Source organism: Pelodiscus sinensis, chromosome 10 (assembly GCF_049634645.1).
Source record: "Pelodiscus sinensis isolate JC-2024 chromosome 10, ASM4963464v1, whole genome shotgun sequence".
In the NCBI taxonomy this organism is placed as follows: Eukaryota; Metazoa; Chordata; order Testudines; family Trionychidae; genus Pelodiscus; species Pelodiscus sinensis.
The window spans coordinates 26,158,485-26,174,639 of record NC_134720.1 but is presented as its reverse complement, the minus strand read 5'-3'; positions in this window follow the sequence as shown (position 1 = coordinate 26,174,639).

The window sequence follows — 16,155 nt, the reverse complement described above, 5'->3', positions numbered from 1 at the left end:
TCTTAGGGATGCTATTTAAACATTCTTTGCCCTAACTGCCTCAAGCTTATGTGAATGCAGTAAACACTTTTTGTAACCTACACTCTTAAAAACAGATGGGACGTAATCAGTACTGTACTTGTTTCTGTAACTGTAAGAGCTAACCCTCTTGATGCAAATCCATACTGCTCTTGGAGAAAACATATCAAACAGCTTAGCACCCAGCTAGTTAACCAGCTTCAAACCCTGTAAGGCTTTTGTATGGTCTTAATTGATGACCATGCACAGATTCTGCCAGTGAATCCCCAGAATACCAGCTACCTTGGTACTGGGCACGATGGCTTCTTCTAAACATACTGAAGGGAATTGTCTCTGCAAGGTCTCTTGAAACTTAACAGCTCCTTCACTAAGCTACCTATTCAAGGAAGGAAGCAAGGGCAAACCATGAGACCCTAATCTTAACTAAGATTCCAGATGGCTCCTCTTAAACTGCTTGTTCCCAGCAGCTTGGGAAAAAACCTTGTAATTTGTCCTGCCCCACTAATGCCATCTTTCCCCTCCTTTGAGTCTGCTCTTACAAACCACAAGTACTCTTACCAAGTAAATAACTTCTCCAGCACCCTTCTTAGTCCAAGGGGGCACTTTTTTCACTTGTACTTAACTTTTTGCACTTTTGATCACTCTCTCCTTACTTTCAGCCCTTTGTCCTCAGTGACATCCATATCTTACTCCACCTCACTAAAAATTTTATGTTTAACTTTTTTCTTACCTTGCTAATGTTGGTCTCTCTTTCCTCCTAATTTAGCTCCACCTCCTCTTATATCTGACAAATCCACTATGCTGTAAAGACACTCCCCATCCCTTTCTTTAAAGATCCAAGTCCTGAGTATTCCTTTAACATCAATCTTTTAGATCAGGCTTGTGGTCTAGTTAGTCAAGTAATGTATTTTATAGTAGCTAATATCAGATCTTTCAGAATAAATCTGGCAGTAAATTGGTAAGAAAAAAAACCTACTTACAGGGAAAATCACTAAGACTTGTGGATATCTTGAAGTTTGAGGGATTGGCTCACCCGGTGTATTTTTGTTGGTTTATTTTCTTTTAGGTTTATCTGTTGTAACACTTTATGTTCTCATTATCCATGTACATGTTTAAACATTTAAAAAAAATCCTGCGAAGCTCTTGACTTCAGAGGTATATTTTAGAAAAGGGTTCCACAGATTAACTCTTGCATTATATGAATATTTTGTTCTGTTAAAATGTTCAGTCTCTTATTCAACACGTTATACGAAAACAGTACATGAAAGTGCTCAATCTGTTTTCTGTGTAACGTTCATTTTTGTGCACCTTTTACCACATACCCTCTTATTGCCCTTGAATGGCAATCACTCTGCATAGGGAAGCTATTTCATGCTTGTCTTCTGAACTCCAATTTCTTCTCGTTTTTTTTCTAAGGTAATCATAATTTAATATAGCATTTCAGGTAATGGAATACCATTCATTTATTCATAGCCTATTTTTAGTGTTCTCCAGCCTATTTTTTTTTTATCATCCATTGTTTCCTTTTTTGTCCCATGCTGGTATTTTTGCAAAGATGCTATCCATATGACTAGAATATTTTTCTAGCATGTTAGTGTAGAACTTATTAAGGAGTATATGTAGTTTATATTATTCCTTCCATTGAACATTAAATTTGTCTCTGGTGAATTTCATGGGCAATGTTTTCCATTCTTTCCTTTAGTAGGGTCACTCCAGAGGAGCATGGTCTTGACTCACCTAACTTATCTGCAAACCTTTCTGCTCTTCTGTTTGCTCCCTTTTTTCTGGATTGTTAATTATATAGCTTAAATATCATACAGAAATGTATGAAAATTCAGTCAAGGGGAAAACAATAATTGACATTCCCTCTCTCTTCTGTCAACCAGTTTCTTATCCATGTGAGTTCTTTGTCTCATCCCCCTCCTCCACAAAATACTTCGATCAATAACCTCATGAGAGAGTTTATTAAATGCTGTCTGAATTTCTAAATATCTAGTTTATTGAGGTGCTGAAAGAACTCTTAGGGTGTGTCTACACTGCAGCCTTAGCTTGAAATAAGATATGCAATTTGAACTATGCAAATTGTGTAGCTTTTTTTGAGTGTATTTCGTAATTGAAATTTTGAAATAAACTATTCTGAAATGTCCCTTAATTCTTGTGGAATGAGGCTTACAGGGACGTTGGAATAGCATACCCATTATTTTGAAAGATATTTTGAAATAATATGCATGCAGTCAAGACATGGAATAGCTATTTCAGGATACAGGAAGTATTCCGAAATAGCACCACAGTATAGACGTACCCTTAAAGAGGAACAACTTTCTCTTTTAGAACCATGCTGCTTATTCTATCTTGCCATAATCTAGCTTTTAAATAGTTTATTACTGTTCCAACCATTATGCCAAATACAGAAATAAATTCTAACATATAGCTCCCACCTAAGATTATCTTTTTTTTTTAAAGGTATATAATTTTCCAGCATGTACACCTCAACTGTAGTCACAGATTTTAATGGAAATTTCATAGTTCTTATTAGTAGTTCAGACACCTCATTTATTACCCAAAAGAATAAGTATCTTTCCAATATCCTCTGTAGTGTAGTTTGATGAACAGAAATATGCTACAGAGAATATAAATGTGACTTATGTTCCATTGCTTACTTAATTCCTTGCTGGTCCATCAGAACCATAAAACTTTTATAGCCTTCCTTCCATAATTAAAAATGTGTTTATTTTAATATCTGTAGCTGTTTATTTTTTAAATTCCGGTGTTGCCCTCCTTAAATGTGGCCTGCTTAATTTATATTCTTACTGTGTTTGCTAGGCTTTGATTTCCATTTTCCACTGTGGTTTTTGTCCAGGCATGCTGGTTTACTTCTTGCCTTAAGAGGCATGCATGCCATCCAAGACTCCGTTTCCTTGAATCTGTTTCCCACATTTTTTAAATCTTTCCAGAATGAGGTTTCAGAATCTGTCTCACCTCTCCTTCCTGTAATCCTATTTATAAAGGCCTGCATGTCTTAAGGAGAAGTACAGATGTAAAAGTTAATTATGCCATGCCTCTCACTTTTGGGAAATGCTGAAGTAGAATTTCATAACATAATACTGCTTTACTTTGAACAGTGAACTAGTTAATGGTAACAGATGCCTTGTACTTTAAATTGAGTTGGCATCTAGTGAAATGAATGAGGTAATTCCAGAGCCATTGTTTCAAGCTCAGACAGAAGGAAAATGCTCGTTTCACTTTCTACATGTGTGCTTTCCTTTACTCTACCTTTGCTAGTCCTTCATGCCTGGTAAGGAGCCTTAAGTAGTCTCCATGCCAAACTACAGATTTGAATTTCATTGCTTTTCACTTTAGTGCTATTTTTACAAGCTTTGAAATTTTCCTTTCTAAAACTGTCACTGTAATGAGGTTTGCGTTGTGGGTTTTTGTTGTATCTTAAGGCTGCTGAATTTTATGTTGTTGTAGTCAGTTCCTTATGGTCTCATCTACACTTACTGTGGTTTAAATCCTATAGTAGAGGAGAATTAGGGAGAGGTTGTATTTGACTAACATGCTTCAGCAAGCAATGAAGGTATCAAAAATTGCATATAAAAACATTGTTCCACTTTTGATATTTACCTGCTCATGTATGTGTAGTGAAAGTCCCTCCTTATTATAGTTGTATTAAATGATGCCCCTTTTGATCCCTCTCACTCTGGTGCACTCAGTGTCCTTTCACTGCACTTTTCTCCCTACTAAAAATGTTTGTCCATAATTGGTATCATCTCACCTTGATTATTGACCTGTGCAATACAAACACGGTTGCTGTGTATATCACAGGCTCTTTTGCCTGGATCCTTTTACTGGCTTCCAGTCTTTGATTGCATCAGATTAAAGTTTGACTTCTTGTTTAAACCCTTGAGTGCATCTCCACTTTCCTCTTTCTTCCTGCTCCCTTTTGTTCCTTCTATTGTACTTGTCTAAGTTCTTTTGGTCATCCTCCACACCCTTTTTCCCCCCTCATAAATCCTTTCTGCCTTTTGTTCACCAATAAACACTCTATATCCTTTTCATGATCTCTTATACATTTTTAAGAGCATAAATTCACTGCACGGAAGAAGGCAAGAACACATGGTATGGGTTTTAATCAGGTCACAGTTTCATTAGCCAAATTCCCTGATGGGAACAGTGAATGTACAGCTCCATGCAGTCACTGGCACCCTGTTGATCCTTTGCCATTTCTTGTGGCTCCCAGTGCAGGGACAGCCAATTATTATACTAGGATAGGCTATGGCCACCTCTACTTGCCCACTAACATATCTCCCCCTTTTACTAGTTGAGTGAAGAGGTGACTTTGACCCTTACAGTCAGCACTGCCATCAAGCACATTGGGGGGAAGTGCCCCAAACCCTGGTTCATGTTTGGTCACAAGGGTTAGACATGATTGGTCACCCCTGCTCAATATAAGGAGATGCTCTCATATTTTTTATCTGGAGCACAAGTCAGTGACTTCCTATGAGATGCCTACTACCAGCAGTCCAATATTCTGGTTAGCTTTCCAATTTCCTGGAGTACATTCTTAGGCCATTTTCTCCTCAGCGTGTAACCATGATGTCCAGCACATCCTCATGGGGTACCAGTCCATGCAAATGAGGTACAAGCTGGTCTCAGTGCACGTGCTGAATGCTTTTCCAAGACAAAATCACATCCAACCCAAAGCTGTCCTGCAAGACAATTTATCTTCTATAAAGCTAGTGCACAATGCTCTGCCCACAAATCTATATTCCCAGCTGTAGGCATGCTTTGATACAGTCTGTCTGATAGACAAGGGATAGGAATAAGATTTGATTAAAACCTGTGGTAGTTAAACGTAGAACTTCTATGCTCTGGATCACCTGCATTCTAGAATTTAGACCACTGATGCATTCAGACCAGTGTTTCTCAAAGTGGTCTGCAGCCCCACACTGAAGCTATGTGTACACTGGCGGGTACTTGTGCAAGAACCCACAGAGCGTCCACAATGCCTGCCCACTCTTGCGCAAGAAGATTTATAGTACGGCATCGGAAGACAGGGCTTCTTGCTCAAGAGCTACGCTCTTTCCTAACAAGTGTAAGCCCTCTTGCGCAAGAGCTCTTGTGCAAGAGGGCAGTGTGGATGTGCGGCAGGGGCTTCTTGTACAAGAAAGCCCTATGGCTAAAATGGCCATCAGAGCTTTCTTGTGCAAGAGAGCATCCACACTGCCATGGATGCTGTTGTGCAAAAGTACATGGCCGTGTGGACATAGCCTGAGAGAGCTGCTAATGGGCCGCTTCAGTTTGTTTACTTACCAGCTTTGCAGCCACAGAGCCTTGTGGCTCCTATTATCTCTGGTTTGCTGTTTGCAGCCGAGGGGAGCCACAGGAACCAGTGGCCTAGGTCATCGCCCTTCCCATGACTCCCATTGGCTGCAAATGGTGAACTGGAGCCAATGGCAGGTGTGAGGCTTCGTGGCTGTGGAGCCGTAAGTCAACAAACTGGAGTGGCCCTTTAGCAGCATTCTCAGAGTGGATCCATGGACCACTTTGAAAAACACTGATCCCGACCCATCTAGTTAGCCCATATTTGTGGCCATTACTCAGAAAAAGTGGGACCGATACTTTTCTGAAGTCAAGCCGAAGAATGACAGCCCCTTCCTAAATACTCCCACAAGAGGAATTTGGTTAGGAAGGAATGGTTCTTCTAGCAGGAATGGAAACTTTCCCAAGTGACCTCTGGCCCACATATACCTGAAACACGTGCTTGGTTTTAGAGTTGTGAATCTGAGCCCTAGAGAGTCACCATCCTACTACATGTCCTGTAGGTCAAGAGCCTGCCCGAAGAAACTCTATTTGTTGAAGGAAACAACTCACTGAACCAGATGACTCCTGAGGAAAACCAACACAGAGACTGCTTTTAAGAGTACAGACTCCTTCCCTAAAGCAGGGATGGGCAATAAGTTTTAATGGGGGGGTCTACTCCAAGATTTTGGCAAATTATCAAGGGTTGTGCTGCTGTGGAGGGGGTGCAAGGTCTGGGATGGAGGTTGGGTGCAGAAGAGAGCTTGGGGTAGTGCACTGGGGTGCAGAAGGGGGTATGGGATCTGAGAGGAAGTTTGGGTGTAGGAGGGGGCTTGTAACCTGGTATGGGGTCCAGGTAGGTGTATGGGTACAGGAGAGGATGCTGGCCTGGGGGAGGGGCTCTAAGAGAAGGTGCAGGATCTACAGTGTCTTGTGACCTGGGAGAAGGGGGAAAAGGAGGTGCAGAAGATTTGGGTGGTGACCTGGGGCAGTTGAATTGGGTGCAGGGTCAGGGAGGGGGGTATGGGTGCAGGAGAGGATTCTGGCCTGGGGGTGGGATGCTGGAGGGGGTCCAGGGTCTGGGAGGGAGCTGTCACCTGGGGAAAGGGGTACGGAGGATTTGGGTGGTAGCCTGGAGCAGATAGAGGGGGAAGAGGGAGTAGGGTGCCAGAGGCAGACTATGGCTGGAAAGTGCCTACCTGGCTCCAGTCCCAGGCTCATGGGCTGGCTGCATTGTGTGGCTCTACTCTAGGCTTGGGAAAGAGGGAGGGAGGCTTCACATGCTGCCCCAGCCCCAAGCAAAATTTCTCAGCTCTTATTGGACGGAAATTGGCCAATGGGAACTGAGAGATTTTGCTGGGACATGGGGCAAATCCTCCCTTCCCAGCCTCCAGAGCACAATATGAGCTGCTCTCTGCCTCAGGCAGGCCTGGTCAAAATACGGCTTGCGGACTCAATCTGGCCCACCAAACTACCAGATCCAGCCTGCGGATACTGTGGGGAGCTCCAGGCAGGCTCCCCACTTGCCTCACCCCACCTGCACACCACTCAGAAATGTAGCTGCGGGGAGGTTTTTCTTTAAAAACTCTTGAGCCCAGAAGGGAGGGGAAAGGCTTCAAGTGCTGCTCCCACCCCAGTACAATCTTGTTGGCTGGTTTCTGGTTTGAATAACAGGCAGCCATGAAGCACCATGACTTTCCTCTCTTGTAGTTATTCACAAAGCATGTGCCTGCAGCTTATGTGAGGGTGGGGCAGGCTCCTTGCCTGCCTGCCTGAGAAACTATTGGGCTGCAGGCTGATAAGTCTCCTGGCCAGAGCCTGATTCTGGCATTGCAGCCCCTCCTTTCCCCAACCCTCTGTCCCCCCAATTCCCTGTCCCAGAGCACAATCCCTTTCTGTCCAAGCTCACAACCCAAACCCTTGTACCTACTCCTTTACCCCAATTCCCTGCATTAGGTCACAGCCCATCCCTGTGTGCCCTAGTCCAGCGCCCCAGGTCACAACTGCCTCCTTCACTCAAAGTCCCCAGACTCCACACTCCCTCCTGCACCCCAATACCTTACCCCAAGCTCCCTTCTGCCACTAACCTCCATCCCAGAAAAGTGTGGCCCTGAACCACTTCCCAAATTCTTGGCATGGCCCCCCATCAAAAATTATTGCCTACCCCTGGCCTAAGGATTCTGGGGAGGCAGCCATGGGCCAGATCCGGTGGCTTGAGCCAGATGAGCTCACTGACTGCCTCTTGCCCACCTCAGTTATGTGCCTCAGAACCTGCAAGTCACTAGTTTCCTGATACTGCTCTGCATTCCAGCAGCATAGGCCCAACCCTCCCCCATCCTCGCAGACTGTGAATCCCCAACAGGGAGTCCAGGTTGACCCACAAACCTACAGTAAAAGGCCACCCTGGATAACTAGTTAGATATAGCAAGACCACAAAACACCAAATTTGGAGTTCTAGTATAGATAGATTTCTTCTCACCCTCCCTCCCCCCAACACCATTGCGTAAACTAAAAAAGTGTAGTGTAAGTGCTCCCTTAGCCACTGCTATTGCTTCTAGCAACCAAGCTTCCAGAGGACTGTTGACATCTTGTTGACACTTCCTTGGCTTCTGGTGCTAATGCCATGAATCTGCTGCCCTGCAATCCAGAGAACATTAGCTATGCTGCTGTTAAAGACAGGCACATTCTTGGCTGTGAAATGAATACTGTATGCAGATTTCTGTTTGGGAGTATTAATTCTCTCTAGACAGAAGAGAGGGCCTCATCACATGAAGGATGTCATGCAGGTAAGTCATCGCTTCCTTTTCTTGTGAAGGGCTGCTCTGCCCTATGCTAGGAAGGGTAATCTGATTCTTCTACAGGGCATGGGTGAGATGTGAGAAAGAATTAAGCCCTGGCTGCCCTTCAATCATTCTAGCTAGCCAGAGTGGATTTAAGTGCATTCCATTTTCTGTCAAGGAGGACAGAGACAGAACAGCCTCTGCTCAGAGCACAAGCAAGGGCCCAAAGGACTTGACCCCATGGGTGGCTCTGCTCGTCTCAGCACCGGATTTGCATTCCCCAGGCCACACAGAAGAGACATGGAAGAAATTCTAGCGTTGAGCCATTTTTCCCCATTCAGGAATCGGAATGAGTGTGTTCAGGCCCTCCAGCACATGCCTGGTCCATGAAATGCCCATCTGACTGGAAGAATTCTGCACTGTCATTGATGGATGTGCTTGAGTAAACAAAGATGGACACACTGTAAAGCAGCGTCATACTCCAGGCATCAGCTAAGGAGGGAGGATTCTGCTTCCATCTCCACTACCGCCTTTTCTTAAAACTTGTTAGACCACGGAGGTCAGCGGAGCTGCCAAAGTCTCCCATGTAACAGACCAGACTGCCACCCTGCAATACTGAAGTCCCTGCTTTGGGGACAATATGGTCCAGTCTCGTGAGCACAGAGGGATGGAAATACATTGGCATTACCTTATTTATCACCCCAACATGATAAGAGTCTAGTAAAAAGATGGCTTGACAAGCAAGGTTGCTTTAGTTCTATATGCAGGGGTACACTGGTGAGAAAAGTCTGGGAATGCCTTAGCTGAGATATTTCACCCACTAAATTCAGCTAACAACCAGATCAGTTTGGCACTGCCTCACATAACCTTTCCCACATCTTGTCCAGTGTTTGCTCAATGCATGGCTCACAGGGCTTTTCTGGATCTTTCATCAGATGAGCTACTCCTACACGATCCTCTTGGCTTCCCTTAGGAGGGGTGGGAGCTCAGAAAAGTATGGTGGGAGTTGTCACTTGCCTTCCAATGGCAGTTGATTTTCCTGTAGCTTATACATTAGAAATTAAAAGGCTGCATTGTTATGGACAAAGACTCCTGTACTTTGGAGGGAGGCACAGAGATAAAGAAGAAACAGGCTGGGGATGGAGCGGCGAAGGAGCTTTTATAACCTTGACCATGTAACTGTTGGAGGGGCTGTGAGAGTTATGGGAACTAACGACCAGGTCACGAGAACTCAGTGGACAGTTATGAACACACTATACAGTTCAAGAGCCTATCTCTGGCCTTAAGGACAACATTTAAACCTCTAAGTACATCAGTCTAATGCAGGGCTTTAGCCCAATAAATTGCTGTAAGAAAGGACTGCAAGTCAGTCTGTATTTGGAGTGGAAAGTGAGGAGTCAGGATTGTCCCAAAGTGTCTGATTGTATCAGTCTGGCTAGTCACAGCTCAGAGGGACAAAGTCAGCAGCAGCACCAACAAACATACTAGCTATTGCCAGTGATTGGAGGTTCCTAACAGCTAATTTCTGTTAGATTTATACTGTAAGCCTGGCTAGTGCCCCACAAGTGATTAGGGGCGATATCAAGCATGCAGAATGCTCACACAGAATGTGGTTTGTACCAGGAGCAAGGACCAAGCCAGGGCATGTTAGTGCCAGAGCAGGAAGTTCAATCCGTCCACCACTGAATAGCTGGAGCCATGATGGGCCTAGGGTAAGAACTAACTAGATTAGAACAGAAAGGGAGAATCACCAGGTGAATTCCACCCTGCAACCAGAAGGGCAAACTAGGCTCACTCTTGAAGCAACATCTGGCTGAAGTGAAGCCAGCCAAGTGCACATCCAACAGCTGCTGCCTCTACCAATTACAGTCCCTCAGGGGCATGTCCCACAGCCCATGGCAGTCAGAATTCCCTACCTTGGCCACAGGGCTCAGCTTTGTCCTCCCTAAGTATGCGGACCCCCACTGCCTTAGCCTCAGGCTACGTCTACATTGGCGCGATCTTGCGCAAAAGTGACTGCTTTTGCGCAAAAACTTGCTGCCTGTGTACACTGGCCGGGAGTTCTTGCGCAAGTACACTGACGTTCTAATGTATGAAATCAGGGCTTCTTGCACAAGAACTCTGACGCTCTCACTCAGGAAGAAGCCCTCTTGCGCAACTGTTTTTGTGCAAGAGGCCAGTGTAGACAGGCAGCTAAGAGATTTTGCGCAAGAGCCGTCCAATCGGAAAAAAGCCCTAGTAGCCGCTTGGACGCTCCATACACGCAGGCAGCTCTGGACTTCCTGGTAACCCGAGCCTCCTTAAAGGCAGACGCAGCCTGCAGAGGCCACAAGGCAGAAGCACCTCTGCCACCCAGCTCTGCCGCACGGCTCTGCTTCCTCCAACAGCCACCGGACCACCCAGGAGGGCCGTTCCGGGGGGGAACAACAACCCGCACCCCCAGCACAGGAGGCCCCAAGGGGCACAAAGCGGCATGCCCCTTCCTGGTCCCCAGGGGAGATCGAGGCCCTCCTGGACCTCTGGGGAGAGGAAGAGGCCTTCCACAACATCTGTGCCAATCGGCGGAATGCGGACATCTTCCGCCGCATGGCCCAGGCACTCTCTGACCAGGCTCATCCTGCCCGGACCCTCAAGCAGGTCCAGGCTAAGGTCAAGGAGCTGCACCTGGGCTATGTCTGGGCCTGCGAGGGCCAGGGGGCAGGAGCCGACACCTACCCTCATTACCAGCGGCTCTATGCCATCCTGGGAGAGGCAGCGCCCCAGGGACCATTGGTGCCGGTGGACACTAGCAGGCCCCTCCCCTCCCCCCGTCACCAGGACCAGCAAGGCAGGGGATGAGGAAAAGCTGTCCAGTGGGTTGGAGGAGGAGGCAGACCAGGGGAGCACTGTGACCCTCCAGCTCGAGGTCCTCTCAGGCAGCCTGGACGTCTCCCGTGCGTCATCGGAGGCCAGGGAAGGATCCACTGGTGAGAGTTGCACTTTGCACTCACAAGGGCGGGAGGGAGCCAGGCACCCGAGGGGGAGGGGGAGGGAGCGTCACTCGGGCAGCATGAGCTGCATGCTGTGTAGCATTACCAGTATGCAGCACGTGCAACCATGTGCAGCCTGGTGACCGAGTGGGATGTGGCCACAGCAGGCAGCTCCAGGGCATGCCTGGGACCATGCTGCTCGCACACATCCAGACCAGGGGGGAAGGGTGGATGCCGGCTGGAACCAGCCAGGGCCCCAGGGGCTCAGGCCAGAGCCCGCACCTCCTGAAGGGTGCAGCACACAGAACAGCACACTGTTCCATGCCTGGCTGTGCGGCACAGCCAGCTGCTCCTGGGAAAACTGCAGCGTCACAGCCCTGTGAGCGTGGCCCCCACTGAGCCCCTCGCCTGCTCCCGGTGCCTTGGCTGGCCCCCTGAGGGAACTCTCCACTGCGGCCACACATGTCCCAGGGCTACATGTGTGAGAGCTAGAGGGACGGGGAGGGGGGAAGTGCTAGGGCCAGCCCTAGGGCCACATGAGTTTCGCTGCAAGGATGGTACACTCTCCAGTCACTCCTGGTTCCGTCCAGGAGACATCCACGTGATGGGGATCTGAGAGCCCCGACCCCGTCTGCCTTATGTGCTCCCAGGCACTGTGTGGGGATTCATCTTGCTCCTTGTCAAACACCACTGATTAGCCCAAAGCCTCACAGCCTCCACCTGCAGGGAGTTCCACAGGTTGACACAACACAGGTCCTCCTCCTCCTCCCCCCCCAATGGGCTAGGACACAGACCGGTGATTACAATAGATGGAGGAGGACCCTATTCCGGGGGCAGGCCTGTATGCAAACATACAACATGGGGTGGGGAACCGAGTGGGCCCAAGCCACAGTCCTGTGGTGTCACCTGGGCTCAGGGGCAGAGGGTATGGGGTGCGGGGATGGTGGCTGGGCTGCCTGACTGACCCATCCTTTCCTCTGTTCCCTGCAGTGGGACCAAGCAAGGGGACCCTTCAGCCCTGCGGCAGCAGCAGCACCCCCAACCGCCCAGGCACCAAGCCAGCAGGTCCGGCAGCGGGACCAACTCCTTTGGCGGCACGTCCAGGCTGTCGAATGGATTGAGGCGACCATCGGACGCCGGGTGGATGCAGACCTGAAGTGGTGCCAGCAGGCCTGGGGCCGCTTCCAGGCCCAGTGTGAGTGCATTGGCGATGTCATCACCGCCTCACCGCACACATTGGGCACGTGGTGCATTATGGCATGGCCTTGCCCCATGCACCCGCCATCGCTCCCATACCAATGCCCGTGCCCCCTCCTCCTGCTCCCTCAATTCTTCCTCCTCCTGCACCCCATCCTGCCCACCTCCCCGTGCTGCCTGCCCCGACGCAGCCTGAACCACAGGTAGTGGTCCGCCCCCACAGAGGCAGTCGCAGGGGCCACCCCTCCCAGAAGTAGCTCCCCCCTCCCAGTTCAGAGCCTCCTCCCCCCTCCCAAACCACATCCCCCCATTGTAAATAAAAAGTTCCAAGACGTTGTCCAAAAAAACCTGTGTGGGTTGGTTGTTTATTGGGAGGTGAGGGGAGGAGGGAAGGGTTGGAGATGGGAGGGAGATGTCAAGGGAGACAGAGGCGACCCTACTATGGAGTCTTGCCTGCCCCTGGGCATGAAGTGCAGCACCCTTCCCCCACCCCCTTTCCCTGGGACTTACCTGCATGACGACAGCACCGACGGTCGATCTGCCCACCCCGAACTGGTGTGCCACCGATCGGTAGCTGTCCGGGGTGGCCAGCTTCCACAGTGCGATGGTGACCCTCTTGTCCACGGGGATGGGTGCCCACAGCCGGGTGGTGCTTCTCTGGAGCGCAGGGGCGAGCCCTGCACACAGCTTCAGGAACGTCCGCTTTCGCATGCGAAAGTTCCGGAGCCATTGCTGGTCGCCCCATGGCCCTAGGACCAGCCAGTCCCACCAGTCCGTACTGGTGTCCAGTCTCCACAAGGGCCTCTCCACGGTGCAGTGGGGATGCCACAGGGACGCCATGGCCTCCCTGGTGAGGGAGTCCAGAGAGACCTGCACCTTGAGGTCCTGGACGATGAGTGCAGCAGCATGGAGCACCAGCTGCAGGCACTCCAAAATGGCCGGAAGAGGCCAGAGCAGGCACAAGGCCACCCCTGGCTCCATGGCACAAGAAGAGAGCTGAGGTCGAAAAATCAGCTAATGGCACTAAGGCACAAGGCTATGGTGGCCAAGGCAGAGGGCAACCACAAGTAGAACTGCTACGGCTGTCAATCCCGGCAAGAGGTCCTAAAGCTCGCAGCAGGAGCGAAACAGCTGTCTGGGGAGATCCCTTCAAGCACGTGTCTCAAAGGAGCTCCAGCCTGCTGCCCCCAGGAAGGGCTGGTGCCCTTTTGCCCTCTCCAAAATGGTTCCGGGCTCCTGCTTTTGCACAAGAGCGTCCCGCCAATGTAGACACTCTCTTGCGCAAAATAGCATCGTTCTTACAATGAATCCCGGCCAATAGAGTCTCTTGCGCAACTACTTTAATGCAAGAACTCTTGCGTTAGAGAACATTTGCGCAAGATCGTGCCAATGTAGCCGTAGCCTCACAGTGCCCATGGGGGAGAGGAGACAGCTCTTACCATGGGCCCAGGACTTGGGCCCTGAGCAGCTATATGTGGGTAACAACACAAGTGAATCGCTCTAAGCTAAAGCCAACATGGCTTGGTTCTGCCACCTCACACAGCTGCTGGCTCATTTGCAGCCCCATACAGGTGGGCACAAGGATGGTTTGACTGCTGGAAACCAGCAAATAGGAAGTAGCTCTGAGCATATGGCTCCAGATTACATGCCAAAGCCCACAAAATCTCAAACCAATCCTGTAAATCAAGGGGAGAGGTGGGCTGGAAATCTCATGGGACCCATCCCATGCTGTCCTTTTGCTTTCTCCCATTCCAGGAGCCACCCAAACAAACCCCTTCCTAGCCTGGGGACTGCCTTTTGTAAAGAGCTGTTGGGGTACATTAAGCTTGAGCTAGTAGCAGACTATGCTACACTATCTTGTGCTGTAACAGCTGCAATGCTTTCAAATGCATGAATTTTACATTTACCGTAACGCATTAACGTCTAAGAATGCCTTCTGACTTCACAAAGGCTGATAAGCTTTTTTAAACACACAGGCAAAAGACAGCTATATCTTATTAACATTTTTTGAGGGCAGCTGGAGAGGGCTTTGGATTTGACAAGGCATAATTTAAACAAATGCTCATCAAAAATGGGAGCCAGCTGTATATGGCAGCATAAACAAAGTGGTAGAATTGTTCAATTTCACATACATCATGTATCAAAACTTTGAAGACAACTCTAAACTTTTCCTTTGCAATAGGTTTGGATTGCTTTTGCTTTTGGAGGCTCTATCTGTGAATGGTTATGCCTACACTGGAGTTAAACTGCATCCTTATGTGTGTCTACATCACATTTAATTGTTCTCCATACCCCCAAAAAATCCCTTTACCCACATTTGAAGGTTCTGCAACCCTGGTCTAGCTGGTGGACAGCCAGGACTCTGGTAAGTTACAGCAGGAATTGGCTGCCAGAGCCAGGAGTCAGCAACTAAATGTCAGAGTCAAAATTTAGGAGTTGGAGAGAGGCAAGACAGGAACAGGGCTGGGACCAAACAGGCACTTTCATAACTGTAATTAATTGCTTTGAGGAGCCATTGAACTGCCGCTGAATTTAGGAGACAGTGTGGTAGTTTTTCCAAAAGAGTTTGTTCAGCTCTTTCAAATTTTCCACATGGAAAAAAGGACACAGATCATCTTAAATTATATTACATATAGACTGGTTCAATCTCTCTCTCTCTATCTCTTTCTTTCTCTCTCTCTCTCTGTTTGTTCTAAGGCTAAAATAGACTCCATAAGGAATCTCTTTGTTATTTTGAAATATTATTCCAGTGGGAGATGGAATCTTTTGGCCAGCCTAGGTGGTGGGCCAAGAGCTGAAATCATTGCAAAACTGACAAAGAGCTGAAATCACTAGGTTTGGCCCAGAGCCAGACCCATGGTGGAAGCAGCAGCTGGCAGGAGCAAGCGGGCAGCTGGCGGAAGCAGGCAGTCAGCAGGGCGGCTGGCAGGTGGCCAGTAAGAGTAGTGGTAGGTGGCCAGCAGGGCAGCTGGCAGGAGCAGGCGGCCTGCAAGGTGGCTGCTGGGAGAGACATGGAGGAGCAGCAGCGAGTGGCCAACGGAGTGGGTGAGCTGCCTCCTATCCCCACCCTGCCAAGGGTGGGAGGTGAGCTCTGAAAATCACCCCTGAGCTCTGATCTGCCCTGATCAAGGGCAGCAACTCTGAGTGAGGTTCGGAGAATGTTTGAGCATGTGAATGGGACCCTTACATTGTTTGACTAGTGCAGTGGTCTCCAACCTTTTTACACCTGAGATCCCTTTTTAAATGTCAGGACAAGCCAAGATCTACCGCCCCATCCTGCCTCCAAGACCCCACCCCTTCCTTGAAGCCCCGCTCTCTCTATTCTCCTTCTCTCCATCACTTGCTATTCCCAGCCCTTATACACTCTACACTGCTGCTTTTTTTATTCTTCTGTAGGAAGAGGTTTTTTCCAACGTTTGGCCTGTCTACACTGGACCAAATGTCAGAAAAAACCCTTCTTTTGGAAGCCCCCTTATTCCTCATGGAACGAGGAATATAGGGGTTACTGAAAGAGCATGTTTGCTCTTCCACTAAAAAAAAGCGGAAGAACAAATACATCTCTGGATGCAGAAAAGTTTTTCCGGGATATCTCTGGAATCATGGAAAAACTCCTGGGCTACGTCTAGATTGCATCCCTTTTTCGTAAAAGGGATGCAAATTAGACGTATCGCAATTGCTAATGAAGTGGGGATTTAAATCTCCCCCGCTTCATGAGCATAAAAATAGCTGCTGCTTTTTTTCGGCACGGAGCTTTGCCGGAAAAAGTGCCAGTCTAGACGTGGATCTTGCGGAAAATAAAGCCTTTTCCGAAAGATCCCTTATCCCTTATTTTCTGTGGGTCAGTGACCCTGATTCAAAACAGGTTCCCCACCCTTCTCATAAATAAAGAC